Source organism: Balaenoptera acutorostrata, chromosome 19, assembly GCF_949987535.1.
Source record: "Balaenoptera acutorostrata chromosome 19, mBalAcu1.1, whole genome shotgun sequence".
Classification (NCBI taxonomy): domain Eukaryota; kingdom Metazoa; phylum Chordata; class Mammalia; order Artiodactyla; family Balaenopteridae; genus Balaenoptera; species Balaenoptera acutorostrata.
In genome coordinates, this window is record NC_080082.1 from 19,880,969 (window position 1) to 19,890,691 (window position 9,723).

At 47.3% G+C, this 9,723-nt stretch overlaps 1 pseudogene; it reads right to left on the reverse strand.

The window, feature by feature from the left end:
- Nucleotides 1-2,429: 2,429 nt before the first annotated feature.
- On the reverse strand, nucleotides 2,430-2,815 carry LOC114235978 (60S ribosomal protein L22-like; annotated as a pseudogene).
- Between the last annotated feature and the right edge of the window lie 6,908 nt (nucleotides 2,816-9,723).

Here is a 9,723-nt window from a genome sequence, read left to right on the forward strand (position 1 = left end):
GGAGCTGTTGGAGTCAGAAGGGCCTCAAATGGGATCTCACTCAACTCCCCTGCCTGCTGGCTGAGGCCCTTAGATGGGCAATGGACCGCGCTAAGCCTCAGTTTGCTTTTTTCCAAAATGCAGACACTCATAAGCTCGCAGTGTTAGCATGAGAGCCTTTATGTAATTCTAGCACATGATGAGCACTCAATAAATTTAAGTTTCTAAAGAACAAGCTGACTTATATAACCCAATACCAGTTCATATATTTACACAAATGTGCAAATTCTAAAAAACAAGATCCACAAGTTCTAGGGAAGTCATTTAGCCCAAGCTGGAGAGAGCCTGATATGGGATTTATGGCAGAGCTTGACTCAAAGTTGGTCTTCAATAAATTCTGATTCTTAAAATCTCAGCTTGTCAAAAACTCAGTCCAAGTATGGCAAATAGGTGCCAACTCTGATTGACAGTAGCTGGCCTTATTGCAAAGGATTGTGAGGCTACACTTAAGCTCACAGGAATTAGTGCCAAGGGCAGTTGGCAATGTCTGCCTGAATGCAGGATTTGGCAGACTTTCCCACCCCTTTCTAGTCCAATCCAATCTCGTTTTTACGGATATGGAACTGAGCTAGGATGATGGAGTATCCTGGTTTTAGCAGTGAAAGTCCCATGTCCCAGGAAACCACTCAGTCCCTGGCAAACTGGATTGGTTGTTCACCCTGAGGTCCAGTTAGTGACTGATTGCCCAAGGTCAGGGAGAGAGTTTTCAGCAAAATCAAACCTGTAGGCTGGTGGTTTTCACAAACACACTCTTTCTGAATAGCAAACATAGAATCAGCTCCTTCTAAGGGCATTCTCCCTGGCCTACACCTAGCCAGTGTGAATGTATGTCTGTACACAAACAGAAAGGGTATACGTAGATATGGATGTCACCAGCCACTGTTGTTGGGCCTCCAGCTATCCCAGAATCTTTCCCTCAGGTGTCTTTCAGTTGCAAGTGACTGAAAACCAATTCAAAAAAACTTAAAGCTAAAAAGTTGTCAGTTTTACTTTAAGTAAACAAATCACAGAGAGGGACTCTTTGTTTCTCCATTGCTTCTCACTGCTAATTCTCTCAGCCTCTCTTCGATGGCATTCATTTCCTGACAAAGGATGGGAGCAGCCACTTCTCCATCTCCAAAGTCTCCATCTCCCAGATTGGCCCAGTCTGGGTCTCATACTCTCCCCTCTGCCAAAATCACCATTTCCAGGCAGATGTGATGACACTGGCCAACTTATGTCACATGCTCTCCCATCGCGGATTGGGGGCCTGAGATTGGCAGCTTCAGAGAGAAGCTGATGGTTGAAAGAAGGGAAGAGCAGTTTTCCCAAAAGGAGGGAGTGAGAGTAGTACATGGTGGGCCCACTGAACAGTTTGTATCAGCTACACCTGGCAAAAGGTGCCATTTTAGTTTCACTGCCTAAAGATTCTGGTGAAACTGAAGGGGGAAACTTCACATCAGCACAAAGTGTGGATACAACCAGCCTTAAAACATCTGCACTTTATGTTGGGAGGTAAGTGAGGCAGCCTCTACCCCAAGTTACCAAGGCAGAACTAAGTCACTCACAAGGAATAGAAGTTTTCATCCATCTGCTGCTTCTCCCTTAAGTCTTTCCAGTTCAACTAAGAAGACCTTGGGGCACGAGGACAACACAGCCATTGTTTAAATGAGAGGAAGATGATGAGTTTGCTCTCAGTCAATATGGACTGTGGTCTGGGGAACAGAGTTTCTGCTGTTGACTTCTATAGCAGGAAAAAAGGATATCCCATGTGATGCCATGCAACACCACCACATTCTGTTTAGGTAGACATTTGTGTAAAACCTTTCATTTCTGTCTCCAAAAGATGATTCACAGGGAAGCACTCTTACTCCACAGTGGGTCTAGGTAGGGCTCACGGACCTGCAGCTGACCTTGGTGTTTGGATTCTAGCAATAATTGTTTCTGGGGCTTCCCTGGTGGCGCAGTGGTTAAGAATCCACCTGCCAATGCAGGGCACACGGGTTCGAGCCCTGGGCCGGGAAGATCCCACATGCCGTGGAGCAACTAAGCCCATGCACCACAACTACTGAGCCTGCAAGCCACAACTACTGAGCCCATGTGCCACAACTACGGAAGCCCATGCGCTTAGAGCCCATGCTCCGCAACAAGAGAAGCCACCACAATGAGAAGCCCGCGCCCTGCAACGAAGAGTAGCCCCCACTCGCCGCAACAAGAGAAAAGCCCGTGTGCAGCAACAAAGACCCAAAGCAGCCAAAAAAAAATTGTTTCTGCCTTGGGAAATGTGGAATAAATAAAAGTTGAAATCTCACTAGAGTGGCCTAGATGCTCAGACAGACATGAACTTCTTGTTGTTGTTGTTCCCAAGTTTTATTCAAGAACTCATACAAAATATTCCAGATAGTTGAATTTTAATCCTCATCTTCCTCCTCTTTTTCATCTCGATTAATCTGGAAGAAACGCAGTTCGTAACTCTCTTTGCTGTTAGCAACTATGCATAACCAATCATGTAGATTATTCTTCTTCAGATATTTTCTGGTGAGATATTTCAAATACCTTTCGGGAGAAGGCACCTCAGACGTTACAGTGATCCTGCTCTTGCTTCTTTTGATTGTTACAACCCCTCCACCAAGATTCCCAGCTTTTCCATTCACTTTGATTCTCTCCCAAAGAAACTGTTCAAAATTGGCAGCATCCATGATTCCATCTTTTACAGGGTGGATGCAGTCAAGGGTAAACTTCAGCACTAGCTTCTTTTTTTGCCCCCCTTCGCCACAGGCTTTTTCACAGGGGCCATGGCAGCAGCAGAGGCAGAAAGCCCCCATGAACTTTTTTGACAAGGAAAAGGTCATGGTCAAGACAAATCCCTTCCAGGCTCAAGGGGGCAGGACTAGGAGCAGTGGGAGTTCAGAGCAGGACAGAGAACTCTAAGTGTCAGCGTCCCAGGGGTGGGGAATGACGTCCTGAAGGAAAGGGATGGGAAAGTCTGCCAGGCGGACCCAGAACAGCAGCACCACAGACAGCCTTAGGCAACTCCAGGCCACAGGGTAACCCACACTCGCCATTGTCTGGCGTCCAACCGGCCAGGATGACCGGGAAACGGCCGCAGGCTGAAGGAGGCCATCTCCTCGACTGACCTCTGTATGCCTTTTTTGGTTGTTGTTAATTTTTTTTCACTTATTTTAAAAACTGGATTAAAGGAAATTAATAAAGGAAAGTTTCACCTACATCAGGTATATTTAGCTCTGTGCTTCTGTCCAGATGGGTATGGATTGGTCCAGGCACCACCCAGTGAAGGAGTTTGCTAAGAGCCAGCTCTAGTAGGGCCCACAGATGGAAGCCTGAGGGTGTCTGTTCATTGCCTAGAAACACCCTCCCAACCCCACAAACCTGGCTGAATTCTCTGAAGCCCTGCTGCTTGGAGCCTTCCTTTCGTAAGGATTCCGTCAGCCCAGGGCCTCCTCTCTCCTACTTTCCCAGTGGGCAGCTGCTCCCACTGATCTTGAATGGGTGGGCAGAGAAAGCACAATACCCCTGAGTAGGGTATTGAGGGAACCCTTAATTGTCTGGCCCAACTGTGAAGCTCTGAACTGGGTGCTTTTATGCCCCTTATGTCAGTTAATTCCCACAACCACCTTCTAAGACAGGCCTCCTTGTCCCTGTCTGACAGATAAGGAAATAGAGGCTCTGAAAAGGTAAGTAAGTGACCACAGGACATGGACAAGACCCTGACCCATGAGAGATAATGAAATGGCTAAGCCTTTGGGTGTATCCTCTTTGTCCACTCCTCACCATAACCCTGCAAGTTTGTTGTTATTGACCCTATTCTACAGATGAGGAAACTGGGGTTCAGAGGGGCTGGTGCCCTTAACCATTCCGTTCCAAGGCCTCTACCGGAAGAGATGCCAAAAGTCCTGCTTGTCTCCTTAACTGAACTGCGAGCTTGTGGAGAGCTGTGGCTGGGGTCATTCCTCCTGAAGCACCCTACCATGCTCCCAAAGGGGCCCCAATGGGTTGAATGAAGGGGTCCTGCCGTGGGCCTTGAGGCAGGACGTGGCTCTTGCCCTTGATGGCTACACATTCCTGCCCCCTGAGCCCAACTGTTTGTCCCTCCTTGGCTTGGAAGGTCAAGGCCTAGACATCCTGCCTCCCAGGTCCAGCAGAAAGGATGGCTTTATACAGATCTGGTGTTAGCTGCCACCCACATCTGCCTCTCCTCAAAGTGAGGGTGAAGTCCTTCCAGGTCCCTGAGCCACTGGTGCACTATTTTCTAAAGGAACAGTTTCCCGTCAGTTAGTGAGGAAATAGTGTACCGTCTTGAAGCTGAAATAGGATCTGGAGCCACAGATGAATGTTGAGGGGGGTGGGAGAGAAGGAGAATTAGGGGCTGGCACAGAGCCACTAAAGCCTGGCTCTCCCCAGCTTCTAGTTTTTGGATGGAGATGAGCTTAAGTCCAGGATGAGGGTATCATCTGCCTAAATGAGGCAGTTTCCTGAGCCCTAAATAATTTTTTGGAGATATAATTCACATACCATACAATTCACCATTAGGCCCTTAAGAATTTCCCCTCCGGGAGGTTTTCCCACCTCTTAACTGCCCTGCCACACTCCCTCCATCAGCTCAGCCATCCCAGAGGGAGAGGAAAGCAGAGAGGAGCAAGTTTCCCCAGAATAGCATTTCTTCAGTGTTGGGATCAATAAACGCGTTTGCTTAAAAGGAACCAGATGATTTCATCCTTGTAATTACAAGTTTGACGTTTGCAAATCTTGCCCAGGCTCCAAATGAGCCTCTTTGTCATGGGAGGTGGAGGAGTTTGTCTGGATGGCTGGGGATGGGGACTGAACCTGGTGTGGTGGGAAGAGGGCCAGGCTGGTGTCAGGAGGCCTGGCTGACCATCTGCGAGGGCTGCTGGACTGCACCCCTTCCTCTCCCCTACTCTCCAAGTTTCTGGAGGGTGATGGGAAACAGACTACACTAGGGAACTGGAGAATGCGGCGCTCTAACCACACCGCCCTCCTGCTTAAACCCCTCCCCCAAGTCTCCGGTTTGCCTATGGCTGAGGCAAAGTCCCTCAGCCCAGCGTTCATGATCCCCTGACAGTCATTACTTTCCTTCCCAATCCCATCTCCCATCATTTCTCTCCATGGCACCCTGTAATCCAGCCACACTGGCCTGCCTGCGTTTCCCACATGCCTCCGTGCCTTTGCTCTAACTGTTCCCTCTACCGAGCATGACTTCCTCCCTTTTCTCTGCTGGGAAAACTCATACTTTTTCTTTAAATATGAGTTCAGGGGCCTTTGATTGTCCTCTGCAGAGTGACTGCACCACAGTGTCACCTCATTCTCTCCGTTGTGTCCATTCAATATGCCAGGGAGATGGTCAGCACACCTAGGACACAGCAGTACCCTGGGTTCTGGAAGGAGTTGGCTCCCCCCTAATTTGTGTTTATTTTACTTCTGTGCAGGCTTCATATGAGTGTCTCTCACTCCACCCTTACATTTCGTTTTAATTATTTAAAACTTGTGTGTATTTATTGTAGAAAATTTAGGAAATACAGGAAAAGAAGAGAGTCCACCACTTCAAAACAATCATTGCTAACATTTCAGTATATTTTCTTTGGCCTCTTTCTATCCACATTTCTTCACCCAGCTATGACATTCTATATGTACAGTTTTGAATGTTCCATTATGACCTAACCTTATGGCATAAGTATTTTCCCACGTAATCATATAAAACTCCTAATGGCATCTTGGCTGATCCCCTATTGTCGGACATTTATTTAGGTTGTTTCCCATTATTCACTGTTATAAAATAAGGCTTCTGTGAACATCGTGGCGCTTAAGGCTTTTTCTTAACAATTTTGGATAGTGTTTTTAGGGTCAATTTCCAGAAATAGATCCACTATGTCAAAAGACACAGGCATTTTAAGGTTCCTGATACCTGTAGCCAAATTTCTCTTTGGCACTGCCTCTTCTCTCTTCTTGAGTCTTAAAAATCTGGTCCCTCCTCCCTCCATTTCTCTTCTCACTATCTCAGACACAGGAAATGCTAACCAAGAATAAACCAAGACCTGCAGAGAGAGATCAATGGATCAATAAAGCAGGTTGAATAATTCAACACTCACTTCTGGCTCATTCATCAACTCTTGAGTCCAAATGCATCCTCTTTTACCATCTCTCCTTTTGTCTCTCTGCTGATACCTTGACACCTTGCCCTGTTCTCGGATTCTTTCCCAAATTTGTCAAACTCTAAACCATCCTTGCAGGCAGGGTTTCCCATCATGTTGTAACATTGCCTTATAAATAGGCAGATAGAATTACTAGCCCATGGCCACCTCACCGGCTTGCCTTCCCTCTAGGAACATGAGGAATAATTAATAAAGCAGACGATAGCCCTCTTCCTCTAGATGACACTTCTGAGTGAATGGTCAAGGAGTTCAGCTTCAGACTGTTCCAGCCCTGCCTAACTTCCTCTGTTTAGCTTGCTTCTTTCCCCTTCTCGGCCAAGCAAATTCATACTCCTTCATTAAATGTGGGTTCAGAGGCCTCTGAGAAATCTTTCTCAACTGTGCTGGGCAGAATGACGGCCCCATAGCATCCCCTCACCAATGCCTGCCCTGGAGACTAAATGCAACCTCCTCAAAGACACCTCACAGTCTTGGTAGCTTTCCCAGCCCCACCTTATGCTAACTTCATCTTGCTCCCTCCTGCCCAAGGGGAGCTCCCAGCATGCCTTGCAGCTTGAGTAGTGTTGGTGATTAACATGGACACAGAGATGCACCACCCAGATCCCTCTTCAGTGAAGGACTTGTTACCCCAGCAGCTGGGATGCTCTTATCCCTCTCAGGGATTTCCTGAGCTGCAGAGAGCTACCTGCAGGTCACTCTTCCTTCCTGGGCAGCTCACATCCAATGACTGATCAAGATGGGATTGTAAAGGCCCAGCAGGGCAATGCTGATGGGTCATAATAGCTCTAAAGCTCCCCGTGGAGTCAGCTGAAGCTGTTGTTGGACCTGCAGTGGAGCTTGGCTTCTCCCTCGACCCAGTTCTGCTTCCTTCCTCTCCCATCAACAGGTTCTGATCCCAAGGGCACTCCTTAAAAAACAGCCTGTAGCAGTTCCCTCGTGGCGCAGTGGTTAAAAATCTGCCTTCCAATGCAGGGGACACAGGTTTGAGCCCTGGTCCGGGAAGATCCCACATGCCGTGGAGCAACAAAGCCTGTGCGCCAAAACTACTGCACTCTAGAGCCCACGAGCCACAACTACTGAGCCCGTGTGCCACAACTACTGAAGCCCGCACGCCTAGAGCCCGTGCTCCGCAACAAGAGAAGCCACCACAATGAGAAGACCACGCACCGCAATGAAGAGTAGCCCCCGCTTGCCACTAGAAAAAGCCCACATGCAGCAACGAAGACCCAACGCAGCCCCCAAAAATAAATAAATAAATAAATTTATTTTAAAAAAACAAAACAAAAAACAGCCTGAAGGTAAAGCTTCCTAGAGAGCTCAGCAGTGACAAAGAGTGATTCCCAAGCAAGCTTCACTCAGTGCCATATCCCTTACTTTACCTGGGCCTGTCCTGAGCTAGATCCTGCCCAATGAGATGCTGTGGGTAAGCCTTCTTTATAAATACGTTTCAATGTCTTAAGTTTTATTTTTAAAAGCGTTAAAAAACTGTTTTGGAAGAGATTTGAGCCATTTGGGGACAACAATGGTTGTCTGGTATGAGCTGAGATTCCTCCTTTGTATAACATGCACCCTACATAACATTTGCTTTAGTACAAGCAATTTTCCAAACACTTTCTCACTGGACTCTCCCAAGGTAAGGAGAGAAGGAATGACTGTCCTATTTTGTAGCTCAGAAAATTGAGACTCAGAACAAGTGATTGATTCTTTTAAGGGCATGTGGCCAGGTAGCTCCGGAGATCCCAGTAGAGCAAAGGAGTCCTGAAGTTGAAGAAATTCAGTCCTTTCAACCTTTGTCAGAGCAACCTGATGTCAGAGAGCTTTAGTGACTTGCCTGAGAACCCAGAGCTAGCTGGTTCCTCAGATTTCTAATCAAAAAATTGAGGACGGAGACATCTACTCATACCTGTCAGGATTGTTTTGGCTTCAAGTGACAAAAACCCAATTAAAACTAACTTCCACAAAAAAAAGGAATGTATCAGCTCATTTAATTGAAAATTCTTGGTTCAGGCATGGCTGGATCCAGGTGTTCAAGCACTGAAACCAGAAATCTGTCTCTGTCTCTCTCTCTGTCTCTATCTGTCTGTCTGTCTGTCTGTCTCTCTCTCTCGGTCTCTTTGTTCTGTTTTAGCTTCATTCACATGCTGACTCACCTTCAAGAGGTAAGGACTACTCTTTCCTGATATTCCCACAAAAATCTTGGGATTGACTTTAATAGGCCAAATTTGGGTTACGTGCTCATCCCTGAAGTGTGGACACTGTGAATCTCTGTGGACAGGGTGATGTCATAGGAAAAGGAAAGGATGTACTGGGCAGCCAAAAACATCTGTACAAAGTGTCTGACACAAAGTTATAAGCTCTCAAAGAATGGTGGCTATGACAATCTTTAAGGTCCTTTCTAGCTCTGAAATTCTAGGATTTGTACAACTTCATACTTTGATAAGTATCCAGCTGTAAATGTTGGCCATCAAGGGAAGAACTGGATAACAACTTGAGTCCATACAAGGTCCAGTCAAAATACCATAAAATGAGGGGGCTTCCTTGGCCATCCAGTGGTTAAGACTCCATGCTTCCACTGCAGGGGGCGTCGGTTCGATCCCCGTTCAGGGAGCTAAGATTCCACATGCCTCACAGTGCGGCCGAAAAAAACCCCCTCAAAAACAAAAAACATAAAATGAGCTAAGAAGGGCCTGGGAAAGGAAGCTGGCTTAACAAGGCTGGGGAGTTAATGATCTCCTACAGCAGAGGATAGCTGCCTGTGGTGTGCCTCCTTTTGTAGCTGAGCCAGAGACAGTGGCAGTGCCAGGGTCAAAGTGTCCCTGGAAGGGATTCCCTGTGGCTCTGGGGTCTGCTACATCCATAGCCCCTTCAAAGGATTCTGCTTCACATGATCTGGCTGGTCTGGTGGCCGGACCAGTTCTGGGAGCTGAAGGTAAACATGGACAGTCTGGAGGGGAGGATGGAGCTGCAAAGACTGTCCAGTGTGGATACTTTGTGTTAGATGGTAACCAAGAGATCCCATCAGAGCCTTCTCTGAGGCATGGGTGGTGTACTTGTGCGTGTAGGTGGCAAGTTCAGAGGAGGTAGGGCATGGAGCTCAGGTAACATCCTGTGGCTCATTCACACTGTCAACCAGGTAAATGGTGCTCCCTGGAGGTGTGTCCTGCAACAGTTCTTCTGGCTTCCATAATACCTGGAAGTGGGAGGGAGGTCTGTGCCACCAGAATAATGAGGTCCACATCCAGACTGTTTCCCTGCTGCCTTGGTCCCACTACCAAGAGTTGTTTGGATATGGTTCCATCCTCCCTCTTCGGAAAATTATTCTTTTCCCAGATATGCTGAGTATTATAGATGTATTGGTCACCTAGAAGGCAGGCAAGGTCAGAATTCCTCCTGGCAGAGAGGATCAGAGAGCCCCACTGAGTGTCTGAGATCACACAGCAGAAGGAACAGTTGTATTCAAACCCAAGTCCCCTGTCCAACAGCAGCCTTTCCTAGCACTGTAGAATCCCATGATTCA